This window comes from Mytilus galloprovincialis, chromosome 3 (genome assembly GCF_965363235.1).
Source record: "Mytilus galloprovincialis chromosome 3, xbMytGall1.hap1.1, whole genome shotgun sequence".
NCBI lineage: Eukaryota > Metazoa > Mollusca > Bivalvia > Mytilida > Mytilidae > Mytilus > Mytilus galloprovincialis.
The window spans coordinates 181,779-208,231 of record NC_134840.1 but is presented as its reverse complement, the minus strand read 5'-3'; the positions used below and the strand labels follow the sequence as shown (position 1 = coordinate 208,231).

Genomic DNA, 26,453 nt, shown 5'->3' with positions numbered 1-26,453 from the left:
GATTTGCAATTCGGACAAAATAGAGATAGTACACTTTCATTTTTTTAATTACTTTTTCAAATCAACTTGAATTTTCATCAAACTATGTAGGTATCTTAGATATATATTAAGCTTACTGAATCCCATGTCATTTAGTTTTTTGTTGTATTGCTGAAAAATTTAAAAATTAAATTACTCTAGGTCAAAAAAGCTAGAATTTGCAGTTCGAACAAAATAGAGATAGTACACTTTAATTTTTTTAATAACTTTTTCAAATCAACGTGAATGTTCTTCAAACTATGCGGCTATCTTACATATATATTAAGCTTACTGAATCCCATGTCAATTCGTTATTTGTTGTATTGCTGAAAAATTTAAGAATTTAAAGTTATCTTGGTATACAAAAGCTAGGATTTGCAATTCGGACAAAATAGAGATAGTACACTTTAATTTGTTTAATAACTTTTTCAAATCAACTTGGATTTTCATCAAACTATGTAGGTATCTTAGATATATATTAAGCTTAATGAATCCAATGTCATTTAGTTTTTTGTTGTATTGCTGAAAATGAAAAATTTAAAAATTAGATTAATCTAGGTCAAAAAAGCTAGAATTTGCAATTCGGACAAAATAGAGATATTACACTTTAATTTTTTTAATAACTTTTTCAAATCAACTTGGATTTTCATCAAACTATGTAGGTATCTTAGATATATATTAAGCTTACTGAATCCCATGTCATTGAGTTTTTTGTTGTATTGCTGTAAAATTTAAAAAATAAATTAATCTAGGTCAAAAAAGCTAGAATTTGCAGTTCGAACTAAATAGAGATAGTACACTTTAATTTTTTTAATAACTTTTTCAAATCAACTTGGATGTTCTTCTAAGTATGCAGCTAGCTTACATATATATTAAGCTTACTGAATCCCATGTCAATTAGTTATTTGTTGTATTGCTGTAAAATTTAAGAATTAAAGTTATCATGGTATAAAAAAGCTAGGATTTGCAATTCGGACAAAATAGAGATAGTTACCCTAACCCTAACCCTAACTTAATAACTTTTTCAAATCAACTTGGATTTTCATCAAACTATGTAGGTATCTTAGATATATATAAAGCTTACGGAATCCCATGTCATTTAGTTTTTTGTTGTATTGCTGAAAAATTTTAAAATTAAATTAATCTAGGTCAAAAAAGCTAGAATTTGCATTTCGAACAAAATGGACATAGTACACTTTAATTTTTTTAATAACTTTTTCAAATCAACTTGGATTTTCATCAAACTATGTAGGTATCTTAAATATATATTAAGCTTACTGAATCCCATGTCATTGAGTTTTTTGTTGTATTGCTGTAAAATTTAAAAAATAAATTAATCTAGGTCAAAAAAGCTAGAATTTGCAGTTCGAACTAAATAGAGATAGTACACTTTAATTTTTTTAATAACTTTTTCAAATCAACTTGGATGTTCTTCTAAGTATGCAGCTAGCTTACATATATATTAAGCTTACTGAATCCCATGTCAATTAGTTATTTGTTGTATTGCTGTAAAATTTAAGAATTAAAGTTATCTTGGTATAAAAAAGCTAGGATTTGCAATTTGGACAAAATAGAGATAGTTACCCTAACCCTAACCCTAACTTAATAACTTTTTCAAATCAACTTGGATTTTCATCAAACTATGTAGGTATCTTAGATATATATAAAGCTTACGGAATCCCATGTCATTTAGTTTTTTGTTGTATTGCTGAAAAATTTTAAAATTAAATTAATCTAGGTCAAAAAAGCTAGAATTTGCATTTCGAACAAAATGGACATAGTACACTTTAATTTTTTTAATAACTTTTTCAAATCAACTTGGATTTTCATCAAACTATGTAGGTATCTTAAATATATATTAAGCTTACTGAATCCCATGTCAATTAGTTATTTGTTGTATTGCTGTAAAATTAAAGAATTAAGTTATCTTGGTATAAAAAAGCTAGGATTTGCAATTCGGACAAAATAGAGATAGTACACTTTAAATTTTTTAATAACTTTTTCAAATCAACTTGGATTTTCATCAAACTATGTAGGTATCTTAGATATATATTAAGCTTACTGAATCCCATGTCATTGAGTTTTTTGTTGTATTGCTGTAAAATTTAAAAATTAAATTAATCTAGGTCAAAAAAGCTAGAATTTGCAGTTCGAACAAAATAGAGATAGTACACTTTAATTTTTTTAATAACTTTTTCAAATCAACTTGGATGTTCATCAAACTATGCAGCTATCTTACATATATATTAAGCTTACTGAATCCCATGTCAATTTGTTATTTGTTGTATTGCTGTAAAATTTAAGAATTAAAGTTATCTTGGTATAAAAAAGGTAGAATTTGCAATTCGGACAAAATAGAGATATTACACTTTAATTTTTTTAATAACTTTTTCAAATCAACTTGGATTTTCATCAAACTATGTAGGTATCTTAGATATATATTAAGCTTAATGAATCCAATGTCATTTAGTTTTTTGTTGTATTGCTGTAAAATTTAAAAAATTAAATTACTCTAGGTCAAAAAAGCTAGAATTTGCAGTTCGAACAAAATAGAGATAGTACACTTTAATTTTTTTAATAACTTTTTCAAATCAACTTGAATGTTCTTCAAACTATGCGGCTATCTTACATATATATTAAGCTTACTGAATCCCATGTCAATTCGTTATTTGTTGTATTGCTGAAAAATTTAAGAATTTAAAGTTATCTTGGTATAAAAAAGCTAGGATTTGCAATTCGGACAAAATAGAGATAGTACACTTTAATTTTTTTAATAACTTTTTCAAATCAACTTGGATTTTCATCAAACTATGTAGGTATCTTAGATATATATTAAGCTTACTGAATCCCATGTCATTTAGTTTTTTGTTGTATTGCTGTAAAATTTTAAAATTAAATTACTCTAGGTCAAAAAAGCTAGAATTTGCAGTTCGAACAAAATGGACATAGTACACTTTATTTTTTTTAATAACTTTTTCAAATCAACTTGGATGTTCTTCAAAGTATGCAGCTATCTTACATATATATTAAGCTTACTGAATCCCATGTCAATTAGTTATTTGTTGTATTGCTGTAAAATTTAAGAATTAAAGTTATCTTGGTATAAAAAAGCTAGGATTTGCAATTCGGACAAAATAGAGATAGTTACCCTAACCCTAACCCTAACTTAATAACTTTTTCAAATCAACTTGGATTTTCATCAAACTATGTAGGTATCTTAGATATATATAAAGCTTACGGAATCCCATGTCATTTAGTTTTTTGTTGTATTGCTGAAAATGTAAAATTTAAAAATTAAATTAATCTAGGTAAAAAAAGCTAGAATTTGCAATTCGGACAAAATAGAGATATTACACTTTAATTTTTTTAATAACTTTTTCAAATCAACTTGGATTTTCATCAAACTATGTAGGTATCTTAGATATATATTAAGCTTACTGAATCCCATGTCATTGAGTTTTTTGTTGTATTGCTGTAAAATTTAAAAAATAAATTAATCTAGGTCAAAAAAGCTAGAATTTGCAGTTCGAACAAAAGAGATAGTACACTTTAATTTTTTTAATAACTTTTTCAAATCAACTTGGATGTTCTTCAAAGTATGCAGCTATCTTACATATATATTAAGCTTACTGAATCCCATGTCAATTAGTTATTTGTTGTATTGCTGTAAAATTTAAGAATTGATTTTATCTTGGTATAAAAAAGCTAGGATTTGCAATTCGGACAAAATAGAGATAGTACACTTTCATTTTTTTAATTACTTTTTCAAATCAACTTGAATTTTCATCAAACTATGTAGGTATCTTAGATATATATTAAGCTTACTGAATCCCATGTCATTTAGTTTTTTGTTGTATTGCTGAAAAATTTAAGAATTTAAAGTTATCTTGGTATAAAAAAGCTAGGATTTACAATTCGGACAAAATAGAGATAGTACACTTTAATTTTTTTAATAACTTTTTCAAATCAACTTGGATTTTCATCAAACTATGTAGGTATCTTAGATATATATTAAGCTTACTGAATCCCATGTCATTTAGTTTTTTGTTGTATTGCTGAAAAATTAAAAAATTAAATTACTCTAGGTCAAAAAAGCTAGAATTTGCAGTTCGAACAAAATAGAGATAGTACACTTTAATTTTTTTAATTACTTTTTCAAATCAACTTGGATGTTCATCAAACTATGCAGCTATCTTACATATATATTAAGCTTACTGAATCCCATGTCAATTAGTTATTTGTTGTATTGCTGAAAAATTTAAGAATTTAAAGTTATCTTGGTATAAAAAAGCTAGGATTTACAATTCGGACAAAATAGAGATAGTACACTTTAATTTTTTTAATAACTTTTTCAAATCAACTTGGATTTTCATCAAACTATGTAGGTATCTTAGATATATATTAAGCTTACTGAATCCCATGTCATTTAGTTTTTTGTTGTATTGCTGTAAAATTTTAAAATTAAATGACTCTAGGTCAAAAAAGCTAGAATTTGCAGTTCGAACAAAATAGAGATTATGATAGTAAGCTATTAAAATAGTAAGTAAACCTACAAATCAAGAGTTACAAAATATTGTTAAAATATACCAAGGAAATACAAAATCAACCCCGAAAATTTCAATTTTTTAAAGTACCACCTATATCTTTAAATTTATCACAAATTTATTTGCAGAATAAAATTTTTTTAATTTTTGGGATACGATTGCTTTCAAGCAATCGGTAGACTTATACCGGTGTCTCAGAGCTTTGCCCTCACATCAATCGCTTTATTCTAAACATAAAGGAATATCTCAGATTCTTATAAAAAAAAAAAAATATTGATATTTTTTTTTAAGACAACTTCTTATTTTTTTGCATGAAACTTAAAATCTTCATTGTATATGTTATAAATTAAAACTGAAGTATACACAGTAGGTCCAAGGACATAGTTATCGTCCTTTGGTTTTTGTTGTCTACGAATATAGTCCCTAGTGTAAACAGTGTATAACTTGCATGTTTTATTTAAGACACTTTTCCAATTTATTTATTTATATTAAATGCTTGAAATATTTAAGTAGGGGAATGAAATTACATGTCAAAAAAATTTGGGTGCTGAAACTTTATGTTAAGTAGTGAATGGGTCCAGTTCTAAAAGGTCAAATTTATCACGTTTGAAGCTGTCAAACTGAATTTTTCACCCCCTTAACACAGAATTGTCTTTATTTTGAGTTAAAGCAAGTAGAAGTTTCTATAATTTTGATATTATTTGTCTCACTGGTAGTACACTACATTGTAAAAATATTTTTGAGAAAGAGCAGGTGCGATTTTTTTAATTTGAATTTTTTGTCTAAAAGAAATGCACTACAAAACAATTGTGTTCTCGGGCCAGTACTCAAATCTGGCCAGTATAAAAATGTAAATGAAAAAAAATATATTTTCACTTTATTGCACTGTCAACATAAATACTAGTAACCGTAAACTTAAGCATCTCTTGATGTTTAAAATTAGGGCAACAGTAGTTTATTGCTGTGCAAAAAAACTTTTCAGCCTTACGCACAAAAAGAACATAATTTAGATGCTGTTTTATCATATTCTAACATAAGTGAAGAGACCAGTTCAAGATTACATATAGAAAAATATATATTGTCATTTTTTAAGGCTATCAGCATTAATATTTGTAATGTAAGACTGTTAGAACTCTCAATTTTTGTAAAACTATTCATCCTTAAGGACACAAGGAATAGAATTTTAAATGCTGTTTTATGATATTTAAAAAATAACAACATACAAATATTTCTATTTTTCTTTAAATGAAACAACATGTTTTGATATTAAGAACTAAAAATCCTTCATTTATCTGACTAACTTATTGCCTGTTAAAATAAATTTTGCAATTTTGCAATTAAATTTATTTACCATTGTTCAACATATGTTCAAATATTCATTCTATGAAAGAAAAAATAATTAAATATGCAGCCAGTACAAAGCTAAGAAAATAAAAAATAAAAAAGTAGTGTCACATTCTATTGAGATTGTTATAAATTTATATTACACACCTGACTCTTCTAAAGCCATCAATTTAGTAAATTCATTCTTCTGTATTTCCACAAAGAACAGAATTTTAATGTCGTTGTATAATTTTCTAATAAAATAGATCTTTATTTTATGCAGCAACATTTTCTAAATTTCTTAATTTAAATTTTTACTCATTAATGTCTAACAAACCAAGTTGAAGTTTAAAAAAAGTAATCAATTATCAGACCAGTTTAAGATTACATAGAAACAAAAGAAATTTATCACTATTTATCGCTTTTTAATGCCTTTAGCATAAATATAAGTAAATTAAGACTACTAAAACTTTCATTTTTTGTAAAACTTTTCATCCTTAGTGCCAAAAATAACAGAATGATAATGCTGTTGTATAATATTCTAGCATAATACATTTGTAATAAAACCAGTTTAAGATTATATAGAAACAAAAGAAATTTTATCACCCTTTAATGCCTTTAGCATAAATATAAGTAAGTTAAAACTACTAAAACTTTCATTTTTTGTAAAACTTTTCATCCTTAGAACCAAAAATAACAGAATGATAATGCCGTTGTATAATATTCTAACAGAATTAATCATTACAATTTTCTATAAAGAGACAACATGTTTTGAAATAACTAAATATGAAACCAGTACAAGAATATTAATAAAATACAAGAAGTAGTGTCATTTTTTATTGAGATCAATATCAATTTTACTCCCCTCACTCTTCTGAGGTTATCAATTTATTAAAATCATTCCTACATATTGGTAAAAAGAACAGAATTTAAATGTTGTTGTGTAATTTTCTAATTAAATAGAAAATAATAGCATCTTTATTTTATGCGACATAATATTTTTAATTTCTTAACTTAAATTTCTTCCATTTATGTCAAACAAACCAATCTGAAGTTTAAAAAGTAATCAATTATTAGACCAGTTCAAGAATATATAGAATCAAAAGAAATTTTGTCACTATTACATGATTTTAGTATAACTAGAAGTAATTTTAGATTACTAGAACTTTCATTTTTTTAAATTTTCTCCCTTAGTGCTTCAATAACAGAATGATAATGATGTTTGGGGAGAGTTTGGATCCCACTAACATGTTTTGCCCAACCACATTATTTATATATGTGCCTGTCCCAAGTTAGGAGCCTGTAATTCAGTGGTTGTCGTCTGTTTATGTGTTACATATTTGTTTTCGATCATTTTTTTTTACTTAAATAAGGCTGTTAATTTTCTGGTTTGAATTGTTTAACATTCTCTTATCGGGGCCTTTTATAGCTGACTATGCGGTATGGGCTTTGCTCATTGTTGAAGGCCATACAGTGACCTATAGTTGTTAATATTTGTGTCATTTAAAAAAAAGTAATCAATTATCAGACAAGTTTAAGATTATATAGAAACAAAAGAAATGTATCACTATTTATCGCTCTTTAATGCCTTTAGCATAAATATAAGTAAATTAAGACTACTAAAACTTTCATTTTTTGTAAAACTTTTCATCCTTAGTACCAAAAATAACAGAATGATAATGCTGTTGTATAATATTCTAACAGAATTAAGCATAACAATTTTAGACAACATGTTTTGCAATAACTAAATATGAAACCAGTACAAGAATATTAATAAAATACAAGAAGTAGTGTCACTTTTTATTGAGATCAATATTTATATTACTCACCTGACTCTTCTAAAGCTGTCAATTTTAGTAAATTTATTTCTCTGTATTGGGTTAAAGAACAGAATTTTAATGTCATTGTATTATTTTCTAATAAAATAGAAAATATGAGCTTTTTATTTTATGCGACACTTAACTTAACTTTCTGCTCATTAATTTCTAACAAACCAATTTGAAGATAAAAAGTAATCAATTATCAGACCAGTTTAAGATTATATAGAAACAAAAGAAATTTTATCACTCTTTAACGCCTTTAGCATAAATATAAGTAAGTTAAGACTACTAAAACTTTCATTTTTTGTAAAACTTTTCATCCTTAGTACCAAAAATAACAGAACGATAATGCCGTTGTATAGTATTCTAACAGAATTAAACATTACAATTTTCTATAAAGAGACAACATGTTTTGCAATAACTAAATATGAAACCAGTACAAGAATATTAATAAAATACAAGAAGTAGTGTCACTTTTTATTCGAGCGTCACTGATGAGTCTTTTGTAGACGAAACACGCGTCTGGCGGATATACAAATTTTAGTCCTGGTATCTATGATGAGTTTATTTTTATTAAGATCAATATTAATATTACTCACCTGACTCTTCTAAAGCTGTCAATTTCAGTAAATTTATTTCTCTGTATTGGGTAAAAGAACAGAATTTTAATGTCGTTGTATTATTTTCTAAAAAAATAGAAAATATAAGCTTTTTATTTTATGCGACAACATTTTTTTCAATTTCTTAACTTAAATTTCTTCTCATTAATTTCTAACAAACCAATTTGAAGTTAAAAAGTAATCAATTATCAGACCAGTTTAAGATTATATAGAAATAATAGAAATTTTGTCACTATTTAATGCCTTTTGCATAAATATAAGAAAATTAAGACTACAAGAACTTTCTTTTTTTGTAAAACTTTTCATCCTTAGTGCCAAAAATGACACAATGGTAATGCCATGGTATAATATTCTAACATAATTAAACATTACAATTTGAAACAGCATGTTTTGAAATAAGTAAATGCATGAAACATGAAATCAGTGCAAGAATATTAATTAAAAAAATAAAAGTAGTGTCACATTCTATTGAGATTGTTATAAATATTACACACCTGACTCTTCTAAAGCAATCAATTTAGTAAATTCATTCCTCTGTATTTCCACAAAGAACAGAATTTTAATGTCGTTGTATAATTTTCTAATAAAATAGATCTTTATTTTATGCAGCAACATTTTCTAAATTTCTTAATTTAAATTTTTACTCATTAATGTCTAACAAACCAAGTTGAAGTTTAAAAAAAGTAATCAATTATCAGACCAGTTTAAGATTACATAGAAACAAAATAAATTTATCACTATTTATCGCTCTTTAATGCCTTTAGCATAAATATAAGTAAATTAAGACTACTAAAACTTTCATTTTTTGTAAAACTTTTCATCCTTAGTGCCAAAAATAACAGAATGATAATGCTGTTGTATAATATTCTAACATAATACATTTGTAATAAAACCAGTTTAAGATTATGTAGAAACAAAAGAAATTTTATCACCCTTTAATGCCTTTAGCATAAATATAAGTAAGTTAAAACTACTAAAACTTTCATTTTTTGTAAAACTTTTCATCCTTAGTACCAAAAATAACAGAACGATAATGCTGTTGTATAATATTCTAACAGAATGAATCATTACAATTTTCTATAATGAGACAACATGTTTTGAAATAACTAAATATGAAACCAGTACAAGAATATAAATAAAATACAAGAAGTAGTGTCATTTTTTATTGAGATCAATATCAATTTTACTCCCCTCACTCTTCTGAGGTTATCAATTTATTAAAATCATTCCTACATATTGGTAAAAAGAACAGAATTTAAATGTTGTTGTATAATTTTCTAATTAAATAGAAAATAATAGCATCTTTATTTTATGCAAAATAATATTTTTAATTTATTAACTTCAATGTCTTCCATTTATGTCAAACAAACCAATCTGAAGTTTAAAAAGTAATCAATTATTAGACCAGTTCAAGAATATATAGAATCAAAAGAAATTTTGTCACTATTAAATGATTTTAGTATAAATAGAAGTAATTTTAGATTACTAGAACTTTCATTTTTTTTAATTTTCTTCCTTAGTGCTTCAATAACAGAATGATAATGATGTTTGGGGAGAGTTTGGATTCCAGTAACATGTTTTACCCCACCACATTATTTATTTATGTGCCTGTCCCAAGTTAGGGACGACATCAAAAGTTCAATGAAGGATAAAAAACTTAATTCACATAGTTTTTTCACTGACCCCCACACCCCCCTCTTAACTTAATTTGGAAAAAATTGATTGACCAATAGGGATATATGTAAAATCGATTTCAGATTAACAAAACTTGCATCAATGTTGACCCTCCCACCCCCAAACTATTTGATTTAAGTTTTTTATCCTACATCGATCTTTTGATGTCGTCCCTTAGGAGCCTGTAATTCAGTGGTTGTCGTTTGTTTATGTGTTACATATTTGTTTTTGATCATTTTTTTTACTTAAATAAGGCTGTTAGTTTTCTGGTTTGAATTGTTTAACATTCTCTTATCGGGGCCTTTCATAGCTGACTATGCGGTATGGGCTTTGCTCATTGTTGAAGGCCATACAGTGACCTATAGTTGTTAATATTTGTGTCATTTTAAAAAAAGTAATCAATTATCAGACAAGTTTAAGATTATATAGAAACAAAAGAAATTTATCACTATTTATCGCTCTTTAATGCCTTTAGCATAAATATAAGTAAATTAAGACTACTAAAACTTTCATTTTTTGTAAAACTTTTCATCCTTAGTGCCAAAAATAACAGAATGATAATGCTGTTGTATAACATTCTAACATAATACATTTGTATAAAACCAGTTTAAGATTATATAGAAACAAAAGAAATTTTATCACTCTTTAATGCTTTAGCATAAATATAAGTAAAAACTACTAAAACTTTCATTTTTTGTTAAACTTTTTATCTTTAGTGCCAAAAATGACACAATGGTAATGCAATTGTATAAAATTCTAACATAATTAAACATCACAATTTGAAACAGCATATTTTGAAATAAGTAAATACATAAAATATGAAACCAGTACAAGCATATTAATAAAATAAAATAGGTAGTGTCATTTTTAATTGAGATTGATATAAATATCACTCACCTCACTCTTCTAAAGCTAACAATTTAGAATAATTATTCTTTTGTCTTGGCAAAAAGAACAAAATTTTAATGTCGTTGTACAATTTTCTAATAGAATAGAAAAAATAAGCATCTTTGTTTTATGCAACATCATTTTGTTTTAATTTCTTAACTTAAATTTCTTCTTATTAATGTCTAATAAACCAATCATCCTTAGTACCAAAAACAACAGAATGATAATGTGTTGTATATTATTTTGATATGAGCGTCACTGATGAGTCTTATGCAGATGAAACGCGCGCGTCTGGCGTATAAAATTGTAATCCTGGTACTTTTGATAACTATTGTATAATATTATAACAGAATTAAATATTACAATTTGATATAATGAGACAACATTTTTTGAAATGTTGAAATATGAAACAAATACAAGAATAATAAAAGAAAAGAAATAGTTCACTTTTTATTTAGATCGATATAGATATTACTCACCTGACTCTTTTAAAGCTATCAGTTTAATAAAATTATTCATCCGTATTGGCCAAAAAGAACAGAATTTAAATGTCTTTATATGATTTTTTAATAAAATAGAAAATATTAGCTTTTTTAATTTATGCAACATCATTTGTTTGAATTTCTTTTCATTAATGTGTAACCATATATATCAAAAAGATGTGGTATGATTGCCAATGAGACAACTGTCTGCAAGAGACCAAAATGACACTACCATTAACAACTATTAGTCACCGTACAGCCTTCAACAATGAGCAAAGCCCATCCTGCATAGTCAAGATATAAAAGGCCCAGATAAGACCATGTAACAAACCAATCTGTAGTTTGAAAAGTAATCAATTATCAGAACAGTTCAAGAATATATAGAAACAAAAGAAATTTTGTCACTATTTGATGCTTTTAGCAGAAATATCAGTAACTTTAGACTACTAGAACTTCAATTGCTTGTAAAAAAAATTCATCCTTAGTGCCAAAAATAACAGAATGCTAATGCCATTGTATAATATTCTTACAGAATTAAGAATAACAATTTTAGACAACATGTTTTGAAATAACTCAATATAAAACCAGTACAAGAATATTAAAAGAATTATAAAAGTAGTGTCAGTTTTTATTGAGATCAATATAAATATTACTCACCTGACTCTTCTAAAGCTATTAATTTTAGTAAATTTATGTCTCTGTATTGGCTAAAAGAACAGAGTTTTAATGTCGTTGTATTATTTTCTAATAATATTGAAAATATTAGCATCTTTATTTTATGCAACAACATTTTTTAAAATTTCTTAACTTAAATTTCTTCTCATTAATGTCTAACAAACCAATTTGAAGTTTAAAAAGTAATCAATTATCAGAACAGTTCAAGAATATATAGAAACAAAAGACATTTTGTCACTATTTGATGCTTTTATCATAAATATAAGTAACTTTAGACTACTAGAACTTCAATTGCTTGTAAAAAAAATTCATCCTTAGTGCCAAAAATAACAGAATGATAATGCCATTGTATAATATTCTTACAGAATTAAGAATAACAATTTTAGACAACATGTTTTGAAATAACTCAATATAAAACCAGTACAAGAATATTAAAAGAATTATAGAAGTAGTGTCACTTTTTATTGAGATCAATATAAATATTACTCACCTGACTCTTCTAAAGCTATTAATTTTAGTAAATTTATGTCTCTGTATTGGCTAAAAGAACAGAGTTTTAATGTCGTTGTATTATTTTCTAATAATATTGAAAATATTAGCATCTTTATTTTATGCAACAACATTTTTTAAAATTTCTTAACTTAAATTTCTTCTCATTAATGTCTAACAAACCAATTTGAAGTTTAAAAAGTAATCAATTATTAGACCAGTTCAAGAATATATAGAAACAAAAGAAATTGTGTCACTATTTGATGCTTTTAGCAGAAAAATAAGTAACTTTAGACTACTAGAACTTTAATTTTTTGTAAAATTGTTCATCCTTTAAGTGCCAAAAATAACAGAATGATAATGCCGTTGTATGATATTCTAACAGAATTTAGCATAACAATTTTAGACAACATGTTTAGAGATAACTGAATATGACACCAGTACAAGAATATTAATAGAATACAAGAAGTAGTGTCACTTTTTATTGAGATCAATATCAATATTACTCACCTCACTCTTTTGAGGCTATCAATTTAGTGAAAACATTCCTCCATATTGGTAAAAAGAACAGTATTTAAATGTTGTTGTATAATTTTCTAATTTAATAGAAAATAATAGCATCTTTATTTTATGCGACATCAATTTTTTATTTCTTTACTTAAATTTCTTCGGTCTAACAAACCAATCTGAAGTTTAAAAAGTAATCAATTATTAGACCAGTTCAAGAATATATAGAAACAAAAGAAATGTTGTCACTATTTAATGATTTTAGCATAAATAGAAGTAACTTTAGATTACTAGAACTTTCATTTTTTTTAAATTTTCTTCCTTAGTGCTTCAATAACAGAATGATAATGCTGTTGTATAATATTCTAACAGAATTGAACATTACAATTTGAGACAGCATGTTTTAAAATATCTGAATATGAAACCAGTACAAGAATATTAATAAAATACAAGAAGTAGTGTCACTTTTTATTGAGATCAATATCAATATTACTCACCTCACTCCTTTTGAGGCTATCAATTTAGTGAAAACATTCCTCCATATTGGTAAAAAGAACAGTATTTAAATGTTGTTGTATAATTGTCTAATTTAATAGAAAATAATAGCATCTTTATTTTATGCGACATCAATTTTTTATTTCTTAACTTAAATTTCTTCGATTAATGTCTAACAAACAAATCTGAAGTTTAAAAAGTAATCAATTATTAGACCAGTTCAAGAATATATAGAAACAAAAGAAATTTTGTCACTATTTAATGATTTTAGCATAAATAGAAGTAACTTTAGATTACTAGAACTTTCATTTTTTTTAATTTTCTTCCTTAGTGCTTCAATAACAGAATGATAATGCTGTTGTATAATATTCTAACAGAATTGAACATTACAATTTGAGACAGCATGTTTTAAAATATCTGAATATGAAACCAGTACAAGAATATTAATAAAATACAAGAAGTAGTGTCACTTTTTATTGAGATCAATATTAATATTACTCACCTGACTCTTCTAAATCTATCAGTTTTAGTAAATTTATTTCTCTGTATTGGGTAAAAGAACAGAATTTTGATGTCTTTGTATTATTTTCTAATAAAATAGAAAATATAAGCATCTTTATTTTATGCGACAACATTTTTTAAAAATTTCTTAACTTAAATTTCTTCTAATTAATGTCTAACAAACCAATTTGAAGTTTAAAAAGTAATCAATTATCAGACCAGTTTAAGATTATATAGAAACGAAAGAAATTCTGTCACTATTTAATGCCTTTAGCATGAATATGAGTAAATTAAGACTACTAGAACTTTCTTTTTTTGTAAAACTTTTCATCCTTAGTGGCAAAAATAACAGAATAATAATGCTGTGGTATAACATTCTAACAGAATTAAGCATAACAATTTTAGACAACATGTTTTGAAATAACTGAATAAGAAACCAGTACAAGAATATTAATAAAATACAAGAAGTAGTGTCACCTTTTATTGAGATCAATATCAAAATCATATGACTTTAGTACAGGGCTCTGCAGGCCATTTATGCATGCTAATAAGTCGATGTTATTTCTTTTAAATATTTCTTCCATGGTTATATTAATCTAAAGATCTGTATACTTTTTGTTTTGATTCAAAATTTTATTTTTGTGATATTTAGTTTTTTATAAAAAAAAAAACAGGGTGAGGGGTTTCCCTCTGTGTCTCAAAAACTATATATGGTTATTGCTTAAAACTTTCTCAGAAACTATTGATGATTATTGCATATAATTTCCACATAAGACGACAGGCGTATCATGCGCTCATGGCTCAGCTGTTTATTACCAATATTTTTAAAAATCATTTCTGTGAAAAAAAATAACCAAATATGAAACAATTTCATGAATATTAATAAAATAAAAAAAAAGTATTGTCACTTTTTATCGTAATTAATATAAATATTATATATATAAATGTCCCCTAAAATGTGATCATATATATTTTAAATGCTTTGTTTTAATATTTCAGACTTATAATTGTGATATTTGTGCAAAAGTATTAAAATCCAGATCTGGTCTTCGGAGACACAAGTTATATTTCCACACAGAAAGCAAAATAAGTTGTGGAATATGCCCAAAATTCTTCAAATCAAAAGATGCTCTACGGAAACATGAGAAAACTGTTCATCAGGTAATTATATGGTACAAAATCTTTAAGCAGTATCAAACATGAGTCGATTTTATATAATTGTAATTTGTTTCATACAAATGTAACAGTGAAATGGAATTACATCATATAATTGTTTCATACAAATGCAGAATGAGATTTCTGGTTTTATTATCGACAATGTTAATGAGAGATATTGTTCTGATTGCATCTGGGATATCTTCACCTATCTTTATCAACTGTTTATTCAAGTTCAATAGTTATCAAAAGTACCAGGATTATAATTTATTCGCCAGATGCGCGTTTCCACCGCATAAGACTCATCAGTGACCAGTCAGGGATATAAGTCTATAGGGTTATTACAGAAAATAATATACATTAGTTATTGTGGACTAAAAAATCAAAGAACTCTGATAACATATGTATGTTACATGTTTCAAAGGGACAATATACATCATATGTTTAGTTAAATGGTATTCAAGTTCTGTTTTTACTATTGTCTTTATGTATACTTAACTATTGAAAGATGTAACAGTTCATAGAATAGTACACTTATATCTTATTAAGGATTTTACCTTATTGTACAGAAACGAAAATATGTGATATACTATAAGTCATAAGTTAATAAGTAGGGATCTGTAGACATCACCATTGTTTTTTTTTTATAGAAAGACAGTCAAAAGACATACCAAGGTGTAGGCAAGTTTCCTTGTGCTACATGCAAATCAGTTTACCGTAGAAATGAAGACTTACAAATTCATCTTGCCAGGTACCATCAGGTAATAATATGTACACTCAATGACATACAGTTCAATATAGTAGCCAACAAAAACTGGTTACTTTAGGTAACACAGAATATGGCACTACTTTTACAGAAAATGCCTGTACTAAGTCAGGAATATGACAGTTGTTATCCTTTCGTTTGATGTGTTTGAACTTTTGATTTTGCCATTTGATTTGGGACTTTCCTTTTTGAATTTTTCTCAGAGTTCAGTATTTTTGTGTTTTTACTTTTTAAACATTTCAAAATCGTATGTACTGGCGTGTTGTTGAACATTTGTTTTTGTAAGATTCTAATAGATATGAGCCAGTCCATACGAAAAGGTACATAGTTTTATCAAGATTTTTAGTGAATTATTTCATATATTGCAATCATTTTCAAAGTACAGTTGAAATTGCTTGATTTGCCAATTGATAATGTTAACCCCTGTAGCAGTGGGGATAAGGCTCTCGCTTACGATGCGGATACCAATGCAATCAAACGGAGCAACAGTTCGAATCCCCGTGCAACTGAGGTTGATTTATATTTTATTAAATAACTTAACTTAACTTGAATTTCAAATTTCTAAAACACAAGATGTCATAGTTTTTGTAATTTCCCTCATGTTTTTATGTTGTCTTACTTTTTTTAAACCTGTAGAACTGACAGAAATTATTGACTTTTGTCTCTGTAGTGTCATAAATTTTTAAGTTTCTGGTCGGTATAGCATTAGTCCGGGGAACAAATGATTTTACACTTGCTCAAATACCAAAAATTCAGATATTTCTACGTCTTTTTCTGTTTTGGTTGACAAATTCGGGATAGAATTGACAATCTTATGAATGTTTACATTAATGTAAAAAAAATTTCAAATAAAATCTTTTTTCAGAAAAACAATAACAAACTTTGATAACGTTTCCTGTAAAGTTTACCAAAAGGACTTTTTGTACCTTTTCGCATGGACTGGCTCATATATTAATTGATTACCAATACAAAATTTTTTAAGATAACAACTTATATTTCATTTTCATATTTATACAGGCTGGACCACCTTCAACTCCAGCAGTGTCACCAGCAGTGTCACCAGCAGTGTCACCAGCACTGTCACCAGCACTGTCACCAGCACTGCCACCAGTAGCACTGTCACCAGCACCAACTCCAGCTGTTCTTCAAGTTATAGACTTCGAAGACATGATGGTCATTGACAATAATCTCGATTTACTGGAATTGGAGCCATTTCGTTTTTTTGAATCTTAACCTTTATGTTTATACAGTTTTAACCGATAGTTGTGTATATAATTTGTTGCTATCTTTTGCCAAAAATATTCCAATTTTAACTTGATTTGTAGTTCAAGTGGAAATCTTCAAAGTTCCCCATACACCTTAATATTTGGCGTAGACGATCACACCCCCAAAATGCCCTTACAAAACTGTAGATATATTTTTTTCAGTATTATTTTTATTTTCAAACCCCCATATTTCCAAAGAGTAGGTCAAAATAGTAACCACCAATGCATCAAATACAGTCTACCAGCTTTTTTTCGAGCTTAAGAGAATTTTCCGTTATAATTACATAGCAAACAGAGATTAAAATATGAACCTTTAATTTCTTTACATTTAAAAGTAACATTCTTATTAAACTTTCTCTTTGAAAATATTTCAATCTTTTGTTTTTGTTAGTGTATACTTGTTAGAATGTTTGATGTAAAAATGTAAATATACTTTAACTGCAGATATATTTTTTTTCAGTATTATTTTTATTTTCAAACCCCCATATTTCCAAAGAGTAGGTCAAAATAACCACCAATGCATCAAATACAGTCTACCATTTTTTTTCGAGCTTAAGAGAAGTTTCCGTTATAATTACATAGCAGACCAAGATAAACATATCAATTTTTAATTTCAATAATGTCATTACATTTAAAAGTAACTTCCTTATGAAACATTCTCTTTGAAAAAATTACAATCTTTGTTTTTGTCAGTGTATAGTTGTTAGAATGTTCGATGTAAAAATGTAAATATTATTTTTTCAGTGCTTGCTTTTTGAGTCTACATATTGTGCTATGTGAGTGTGTAGTAGTTTGTGTGTGTTATTTATAAGGCATGAGTGTTTGTTGTGAAATGAAATGCAAGGTTTTTAGTGCTAACTGTATGAGAGTGTATGTTTTAGTGTTTACTTTTGTTGTATTTGTTAACTGCATACATACATGTATATTTTATTGTGAATATCACACCACAAATAAAAGATCCATTACTGTTTTGTTCTTATTTCTCCATGAACAACTCATCTGTTTCCAGAAAAATAGATCATAAAAAAACACCTCAAAATCTAGTTCATGGTATTCTTTGTCTCTCTGTGTTGTTTCTTGTGTAGTAATTTTACATATTTTTATAATGATTAAATGCCGTACATATCCTATTGCATATAACATTGGCTTAAACTAAATGCAAACAGAAGAAATCAGTATATAATTATTTTCTTAATTAAAATACCTATAATTGGCATTGAAAGCATCTCTGAAGAGTGAATTTATATATAATTATACATGAGGAAACTCCTGAACTAAGTCAGGGTCAGGGTAAGAAGAAGTGAACTTGAGCGAATATTTGACAACTGAAGTGCCATTTGTCAATTCCACACATACGTGACATTTCCCCAAAAGTACAGTGTTTAAAAAGTGACTTCACTATTCAATCATGTGTTAAATTCATTTGCACAGAGATATTTTCTTAAAATTAACTGTTCTTAAAAACAGAAAAAAATATGATCTAGAGAACTAAAACTTATGAGTAACACTGAGGTGTACGACCTCACTTTCCGACTTGAAAAGTACCAAAAACCATAACCTGACCCCCTGACCCCAACCCATCAGAAACCCTGACCTTTGAGACGTTCATGAAAATTCTTTATAAAAAAAAAAAAAATCGGATACCCCCAAGACTACTTATCCTTATTCGTAGAGATAAAGTAAGGCTTTCAAAATACTGAATTTAACTAATTCTGGGTTTGCATTACCTTCTCACAGTGTCTGGTAAACCTAATATGTATGCTTTTAATCTTAATCAAAGTAACAAATAGCGGGAGGAAGCATAATAGGTTAAAAAGTTAGAAATTGCAGTTCCGACGGAAATAGAGACATTACACTTTAATTTTGTTAATATCTTTTTCAAAACAACTTGGATTTTCATCAAACTATATAGCTATCTTAAATGTATATTAAGGTTACTGAATCCCAGGTCATTTTATTTTTTGTTGTATTGCTGTGAAATTCAAGAATTAATTTAATCTAGGTAAAAAAAGTTAGAATTTGCAGTTCAGACGAAATAGAGACAGTACACTTTAATTTTTTTAATAACTTTTTCAAAACAACTTGGATTTTCATCAAACTATGTAGCTATCTTACATATACATTAAGGTTACTGAATCCATGGTCATTTTATTTTTTGTTGTATTGCTGTCAAATTCAAGAAATAATTTAATCTAGGTAAAAAAAGTTAGAATTTGCAGTTCGGACAAAATAGAGACATTACACTTAAATTTTTTTAATAACTTTTTCAAAACAACTTGGATTTTCATCAAACTATGTAGCTATCTTACATATATATTAAGGTTACTGAATCCCAGGTCATTTTATTTTTTGTTGTATTGCTGTCAAATTCAAGAATTAATTCAATCTAGGTAAAAAAAAAGCTAGAATTTGCAGTTCGGACGAAATAGAGACAGTACACTTTAATTCTTTTAATAACTTTTTCAAAACAACTTGGATTTTCATCAAACTAAGTAGCTATCTTACATATATATTAAGGTTACTTAATCCCAGGTCATTTTATTTTTTGTTGTATTGCTGTCAAATTCAAGAATTAATTCAATCTAGGTTAAAAAAAGCTAGAATTTGCAGTTCGGACGAAATAGAGACATTACACTTTATTTTTTTTAATAACTTTTTCAAAACAACTTGGATTTTCATCAAACTATGTAGCTATCTTACATATATATTAAGCTTACTGAATCCCAGGTCATTTAATTTTTTGTTTTATTGCTGTCAAATTCAAGAATTAATTTAATCTAGGTAAAAAAAGTTAGAAATTGCAGTTCGGACGAAATAGAGACATAAAATTGAGAATGGAAATAGTACACTTTAATTTTTTTAATATCTTTTTCAAAACAACTTGGATTTTCATCAAACTATATAGCTATCTTACAAATATATTAAGCTTACTGAATCCGAGGTCATTTAATTTTTTGTTTTATTGCTGTCAAATTCAAGAATTAATTTAATCTAGGTAAAAAAAGTTAGAATTTGCAGTTTGGACGAAATAGAGACAGTACACTTTAATTTTTTTAATAACTTTTTTCAAAACAACTGATTTTCATCAAACTATGTAGCTATCTTACATATATATTAAGGTTACTGAATCCCAGGTCATTTTATTTTTTGTTTTATTGCTGTCAAATTCAAGAATTAAATTAATCTAGGTAAAAAAAGTTAGAATTTGCAGTTCGGACGAAATAGAGACAGTACACATTATTTTTTTTAATAACATTTTTTAAAACAACTTGGATTTTCATCAAACTATGTAGCTATCTTACATATATATTAAGGTTAATGAATCCCAGGTCATTTTATTTTTTGTTGTATTGCTGTCAAATTCAAGAATTAATTTAATCTAGGAAAAAAAAACAAGAATTTGCAGTTTGGACGAAATAGAGTCAGTACACTTTAATTTTTTTAATAACTTTTTCAAAACAACTTGGATTTTCATCAAACTATGTAGCTATCTTACAAATATATTAAGCTTACTGAATCCCAGGTCATTTTATTTTTTGTTTTATTGCTGTCATATTCAAGAATTAAATTAATCTAGGTAAAAAAAGTTAGAAATTGCAGTTCCGACGGAAATAGAGACAGTACACTTTAATTTTATTTATTACTTTTTCAAAACAACTTGGATTTTCATCAAACTATGTAGCTATCTTACATATATATTAAGGTTACTGAATCCCAGGTCATTTTATTTTTTGTTGTATTGCTGTGAAATTCAAGAATTAATTTAATCTAGGTAAAAAAAGTGAGAATTTGCAGTTCAGACGAAATAGAGACAGTACACTTTAATTTTTTTAATAACTTTTTCAAAACAACTTGGATTTTCATCAAACTATGTAGCTATCTTACATATACATTAAGGTTACTGAATCCTAGGTCATTTTATTTTTTGTTGTATTGCTGTCAAATTCAAGAAATAATTTAATCTAGGTAAAAAAAGTTAGAATTTGCAGTTCGGACAAAATAGAGACATTACACTTAAATTTTTTTAATAACTTTTTCAAAACAACTTGGATTTTCATCAAACTATGTAGCTATCTTACATATATATTAAGGTTACTGAATCCCAGGTCATTTTATTTTTTGTTGTATTGCTGTCAAATTCAAGAATTAATTCAATCTAGGTAAAAAAAAAGCTAGAATTTGCAGTTCGGACGAAATAGAGACAGTACACTTTAATTCTTTTAATAACTTTTTCAAAACAACTTGGATTTTCATCAAACTAAGTAGCTATCTTACATATATATTAAGGTTACTTAATCCCAGGTCATTTTATTTTTTGTTGTATTGCTGTCAAATTCAAAAATTAATTCAATCTAGGTAAAAAAAAGCTAGAATTTGCAGTTCAGACGAAATAGAGACATTACACTTTAATTTTTTTAATAACTTTTTCAAAACAACTTGGATTTTCATCAAACTATGTAGCTATCTTACATATATATTAAGCTTACTGAATCCCAGGTCATTTAATTTTTTGTTTTATTGCTGTCAAATTCAAGAATTAATTTAATCTAGTTAAAAAAAGTTAGAATTTGCAGTTTGGACGAAATAGAGACAGTACACTTTAATTTTTTTAATAACTTTTTCAAAACAACTTGGATTTTCATCAAACTATGTAGCTATCTTACATATATATTAAGGTTACTGAATCCCAGGTCATTTTATTTTTTGTTTTATTGCTGTCAAATTCAAGAATTAAATTAATCTAGGTAAAAAAAGTTAGAATTTGCAGTTCGGACGAAATAGAGACAGTACACATTATTTTTTTTAATAACATTTTTTAAAACAACTTGGATTTTCATCAAACTATGTAGCTATCTTACATATATATTAAGGTTAATGAATCCCAGGTCATTTTATTTTTTGTTGTATTGCTGTCAAATTCAAGAATTAATTTAATCTAGGAAAAAAAAACAAGAATTTGCAGTTTGGACGAAATAGAGTCAGTACACTTTAATTTTTGTAATTACTTTTTCAAAACAACTTGGATTTTCATCAAACTATGTAGCTATCTTACATATATATTAAGCTTACTGAATCCCAGGTCATTTTATTTTTTGTTTTATTGCTGTCATATTCAAGAATTAAATTAATCTAGGTAAAAAAAGTTAGAAATTGCAGTTCCGACGGAAATAGAGACAGTACACTTTAATTTTGTTTATTACTTTTTCAAAACAACTTGGATTTTCATCAAACTATGTAGCTATCTTACATATATATTAAGGTTACTGAATCCCAGGTCATTTTATTTTTTGTTGTATTGCTGTGAAATTCAAGAATTAATTTAATCTAGGTAAAAAAAGTTAGAATTTGCAGTTCAGACGAAATAGAGACAGTACACTTTAATTTTTTTAATAACTTTTTCAAAACAACTTGGATTTTCATCAAACTATGTAGCTATCTTACATATACATTAAGGTTACTGAATCCCAGGTCATTTTATTTTTTGTTGTATTGCTGTCAAATTCAAGAAATAATTTAATCTAGGTAAAAAAAGTTAGAATTTGCAGTTCGGACAAAATAGAGACATTACACTTAAATTTTTTTAATAACTTTTTCAAAACAACTTGGATTTTCATCAAACTATGTATCTATCTTACATATATATTAAGCTTACTGAATCGCAGGTAATTTTATTTTATTTGTATTGCTGTCAAATTCAAGAATTAATTTAATCTAGGGAAAAAAAAAAAAAATTTGCAGTTTGGACGAAATAGAGACAGTACACTTTAATTTTTTTAATAACTTTTTCAAAACAACTTGGATATTCATCAAACTATGTAGCTATCTTAAATGTATATTAAGGTAACTGAATCCCAGGTCATTTTATTTTTTGTTGTATTGCTGTCAAATTCAAGAATTAAATTAATCTAGGTAAAAAAAAGTTAGAAATTTGCAGTTCTGACGGAAATAGAGACAGTACACTTTAATTTTGTCAATAACTTTTTCAAAACAACTTAGATTTTCATCAAACTATATAGCTATCTTACAAATATATTAAGCTTACTGAATCTGAGGTTATTTTATTTTTTGTTCTATTGCTGTCAAATTCAAGAATTAATTTAATCTAGGTAAAAAAAGTTAGAAATTGCAGTTCGGACGAAATAGAGACATAAAATTGAGAATGGAAATAGTACACTTTAATTTTTTTAATAACTTTTTCAAAACAACATGGATTTTCATCAAACTATACAGCTATCTTACATATATATTAAGGTTACTGAATCCCAGGTCATTTTATTTTTTGTTGTATTGCTGTCAAATTCAAGAATTAATTCAATCTAGGTAAAAAAAAAGCTATAATTTACAGTTCGGACAAAATAGAGATGGTACACTTTAATTTTTTTAATAACTTTTTCAAAACAACTTGGATTTTCATCAAACTATGTAGCTATCTTACATATATATTAAAGTAACTGAATCCCAGGTCATTTTATTTTTTGTTTTATTGCTGTCATATTCAAGAATTAAATTAATCTAGGTAAAAAAAGTTAGAATTTGCAGTTTGGACGAAATAGAGACAGTACACTTTAATTTTTTTAATAACTTTTTCAAAACAACTTGGATTTTCATCAAACTATGTAGCTATCTTACATATATATTAAGGTTACTGAATCCCAGGTCATTTTATTTTTTGTTGTATTGCTGTCAAATTCAAGAATTAATTCAATCTAGGTAAAAAAAAAGCTAGAATTTGCAGTTCGGACGAAATAGAGACAGTACACTTTAATTCTTTTAATAACTTTTTCAAAACAACTTGGATTTTCATCAAACTAAGTAGCTATCTTACATATATATTAAGGTTACTTAATCCCAGGTCATTTTATTTTTTGTTGTATTGCTGTCAAATTCAAAAATTAATTCAATCTAGGTAAAAAAAAGCTAGAATTTGCAGTTCAGACGAAATAGAGACATTACACTTTAATTTTTTTAATAACTTTTTCAAAACAACTTGGATTTTCATCAAACTATGTAGCTATCTTACATATATATTAAGCTTACTGAATCCCAGGTCATTTAATTTTTTGTTTTATTGCTGTCAAATTCAAGAATTAATTTAATCTAGTTAAAAAAAGTTAGAATTTGCAGTTTGGACGAAATAGAGACAGTACACTTTAATTTTTTTAATAACTTTTTCAAAACAACTTGGATTTTCATCAAACTATGTAGCTATCTTACATATATATTAAGGTTACTGAATCCCAGGTCATTTTATTTTTTGTTTTATTGCTGTCAAATTCAAGAATTAAATTAATCTAGGTAAAAAAAGTTAGAATTTGCAGTTCGGACGAAATAGAGACAGTACACATTATTTTTTTTAATAACATTTTTTAAAACAACTTGGATTTTCATCAAACTATGTAGCTATCTTACATATATATTAAGGTTAATGAATCCCAGGTCATTTTATTTTTTGTTGTATTGCTGTCAAATTCAAGAATTAATTTAATCTAGGAAAAAAAAACAAGAATTTGCAGTTTGGACGAAATAGAGTCAGTACACTTTAATTTTTGTAATTACTTTTTCAAAACAACTTGGATTTTCATCAAACTATGTAGCTATCTTACATATATATTAAGCTTACTGAATCCCAGGTCATTTTATTTTTTGTTTTATTGCTGTCATATTCAAGAATTAAATTAATCTAGGTAAAAAAAGTTAGAAATTGCAGTTCCGACGGAAATAGAGACAGTACACTTTAATTTTGTTTATTACTTTTTCAAAACAACTTGGATTTTCATCAAACTATGTAGCTATCTTACATATATATTAAGGTTACTGAATCCCAGGTCATTTTATTTTTTGTTGTATTGCTGTGAAATTCAAGAATTAATTTAATCTAGGTAAAAAAAGTTAGAATTTGCAGTTCAGACGAAATAGAGACAGTACACTTTAATTTTTTTAATAACTTTTTCAAAACAACTTGGATTTTCATCAAACTATGTAGCTATCTTACATATACATTAAGGTTACTGAATCCCAGGTCATTTTATTTTTTGTTGTATTGCTGTCAAATTCAAGAAATAATTTAATCTAGGTAAAAAAAGTTAGAATTTGCAGTTCGGACAAAATAGAGACATTACACTTAAATTTTTTTAATAACTTTTTCAAAACAACTTGGATTTTCATCAAACTATGTATCTATCTTACATATATATTAAGCTTACTGAATCGCAGGTAATTTTATTTTATTTGTATTGCTGTCAAATTCAAGAATTAATTTAATCTAGGGAAAAAAAAAAAAAATTTGCAGTTTGGACGAAATAGAGACAGTACACTTTAATTTTTTTAATAACTTTTTCAAAACAACTTGGATATTCATCAAACTATGTAGCTATCTTAAATGTATATTAAGGTAACTGAATCCCAGGTCATTTTATTTTTTGTTGTATTGCTGTCAAATTCAAGAATTAAATTAATCTAGGTAAAAAAAAGTTAGAAATTTGCAGTTCTGACGGAAATAGAGACAGTACACTTTAATTTTGTCAATAACTTTTTCAAAACAACTTAGATTTTCATCAAACTATATAGCTATCTTACAAATATATTAAGCTTACTGAATCTGAGGTTATTTTATTTTTTGTTCTATTGCTGTCAAATTCAAGAATTAATTTAATCTAGGTAAAAAAAGTTAGAAATTGCAGTTCGGACGAAATAGAGACATAAAATTGAGAATGGAAATAGTACACTTTAATTTTTTTAATAACTTTTTCAAAACAACATGGATTTTCATCAAACTATACAGCTATCTTACATATATATTAAGGTTACTGAATCCCAGGTCATTTTATTTTTTGTTGTATTGCTGTCAAATTCAAGAATTAATTCAATCTAGGTAAAAAAAAAGCTATAATTTACAGTTCGGACAAAATAGAGATGGTACACTTTAATTTTTTTAATAACTTTTTCAAAACAACTTGGATTTTCATCAAACTATGTAGCTATCTTACATATATATTAAAGTAACTGAATCCCAGGTCATTTTATTTTTTGTTTTATTGCTGTCATATTCAAGAATTAAATTAATCTAGGTAAAAAAAGTTAGAATTTGCAGTTTGGACGAAATAGAGACAGTACACTTTAATTTTTTTAATAACTTTTTCAAAACAACTTGGATTTTCATCAAACTATGTAGCTATCTTACATATATATTAAGGTTACTGAATCCCAGGTCATTTTATTTTTTGTTGTATT

The 26,453-nt window shown here is 26.4% G+C and overlaps 1 protein-coding gene and 1 long non-coding RNA gene across 3 annotated transcripts in view; one reads left to right on the top strand and one right to left on the bottom strand.

Moving 5' to 3' along the window:
* Positions 1–17,127, top strand: part of LOC143066886 (uncharacterized) — a 35,900-nt gene extending 18,773 nt beyond the window's left edge. Inside the window, exons 3-5 of the long non-coding RNA XR_012975774.1 lie at positions 15,036–15,197; positions 15,842–15,952; positions 16,975–17,127. This is a non-coding gene — a long non-coding RNA (uncharacterized LOC143066886). The remainder of the gene's footprint in view (positions 1–15,035; positions 15,198–15,841; positions 15,953–16,974) is intronic.
* The window catches only part of LOC143066885 (uncharacterized), a 104,995-nt gene that overhangs the window by 54,331 nt on the left and 24,211 nt on the right, over positions 1–26,453 (bottom strand). Inside the window, exons 1-2 of one of the 2 annotated variants that reach the window (XM_076239693.1) lie at positions 8,305–8,397; positions 7,715–7,755 (exon numbers count right to left, since the gene is read on the bottom strand). The exons of the other annotated variant lie outside the window; for it this stretch is intronic. The gene's annotated coding sequence lies outside the window, so the exon portion shown is untranslated. Of the gene's footprint in view, positions 1–7,714; positions 7,756–8,304; positions 8,398–26,453 lie in introns of those variants that run through there. 2 annotated transcript variants of the gene reach the window in all.